This window comes from Aplysia californica, unplaced genomic scaffold (assembly GCF_000002075.1).
Source record: "Aplysia californica isolate F4 #8 unplaced genomic scaffold, AplCal3.0 scaffold00328, whole genome shotgun sequence".
Taxonomy (NCBI): Eukaryota; Metazoa; Mollusca; class Gastropoda; order Aplysiida; family Aplysiidae; genus Aplysia; species Aplysia californica.
The window spans coordinates 752,048-753,788 of record NW_004797598.1 but is presented as its reverse complement, the minus strand read 5'-3'; the positions used below and the strand labels follow the sequence as shown (position 1 = coordinate 753,788).

Genomic DNA, 1,741 nt, shown 5'->3' with positions numbered 1-1,741 from the left:
CAAATGTGGCAGTTTACATGAAGGAAAACTGCGATTATTCACCAAAAGAAAGCGGGTAAACATTAATTTTTTTAAATTAATTAATTATCCTTTTTATTTCAGATTTCACCCAAAGCCACAAGGGTATTAATTGTGATTATGTCTGAGGTTGGGTTTTTTTCTGTTTCGTAGTACAAATGAAATGTATGAGCGCAGCTATTTTTTGTCCTGTTTTGTTTTGCTTTTGACCAGAATTATTTAATTCCAGGCCACGCCTTTTTAGACAAATACGAGAAATTATAGATCTACTTTTAATTAACACCACATTGAAGTCTAGGCGCACCTTTTTGTTTTTTGTAAGGCTGTGCGACGTGGCACGCTGTTCTTGCCGGCGAATAAACACATTCAGGATTAACGTTTACTTGACAATGTTGGCAAATAAGCACACTTTGTGTCGGTGGAAAGCATCACAGTCACAGCTGTCTGGCTTGGACATTCGGTCACGTGGTTGTCTCTACCTGGTCGGGCAGCTTGTCACGTGACGAAATGGGGACAGTGGGGGAGGGAGAGGGGGGGGGGAGGCTGAGGAGAGAATAAAGAAAAAATAAATATAAGTTACTCTCAATAGTAAGTTCCATCATGGTTGTTAAAAGATACGATTAATACATGAATGCCTAAGGTAAAACCTGTTCTAATCATTATCTTCAATGCCTTTCACCCCTAGCAGGGTATAGGCCACATACAAGCTCCTTCCATAAAATTATCTCTATCCTTGGCCATCCTTCCTAGCTCGTTCCTGCTCTAATGACCACCTACAAAGATGTACACATATACAAACAACCACTTCCCATTTCTCCCCTCGCGTATTTCGTACATTATAATTGGGGGGTTGGCGGGTGCTCTGGTGTGTGTGCGTGCTCCTTCATTCTTATCAAACATTTATCACCTCTATCTTCCCTCTTTCTTATTTAGTGTTTGTTGCTCTCTTATAACACCTCTAATCTTCGGCACTTATGTGACCTTATTGTGTTGCATTTGCCGTAAAACTCTTAGGAAAACAATAAGTACACATTATAACGACATTGCGTTAGACGCCCATCTGTTTTTCTCCTCGACAAAGGATGGCCTTCTTACACAATTGCGACAGTGTTTGTGAGACATCATGGTGGAATCAGGCTCTCGTCAAAATAATCAAAGAGAAGAAACTAGCATTTATCCGCAGGTTTGTGAATTTTTATCAATTTTTCTTTAGACTCAACACCTTTCTTTTACCCATTAAAGAACTAAATTATGTGCGGATTTTTCTGAAAAACGTTGGTTAAAGGCACAACAAATGTAAATTTTCAGTTACCACGGACTCTTAAGCAAAGGAAAGAACTAATCTTTGGCTGCCAATTTCTCACTAATTTTGCCTCTGAAAACGAGTGACCCCCACCTCTTTCTTTCGCAAATATCTCGACTTGTATTCAAGGTTAATGGATATTTTTTTCATCCAAATAAAGACTGGCGAAAAAGCTTCAGGATGATACCAATAACTCTACATGCCCAAAAATTGACGAGCGCCTGATTCCACCACGCTGCTTCACGTTTGTATTTTCATTTGTTTCGCAATCTCTTCATACAATCAAATAAGCAAAAGTCAAAAAACACTAAACACAAATTTGATACAAATACGAGCACACGCAGCATACGAACTCATATACCGAAAAAACTCTCTCTCTCTCTCTCTCTCTCTCTCTCTCTCTCTCTCTCTCTCTCTCTC

At 39.3% G+C, this 1,741-nt stretch overlaps 1 protein-coding gene across 1 annotated transcript in view; it reads right to left on the bottom strand.

Moving 5' to 3' along the window:
• Nucleotides 1-1,741, bottom strand: part of LOC106012319 — a gene marked incomplete in the record, with an annotated part of 24,439 nt that continues 22,698 nt past the window's right edge. Inside the window, 1 exon segment of the mRNA XM_013084919.2 lies at nt 1-561.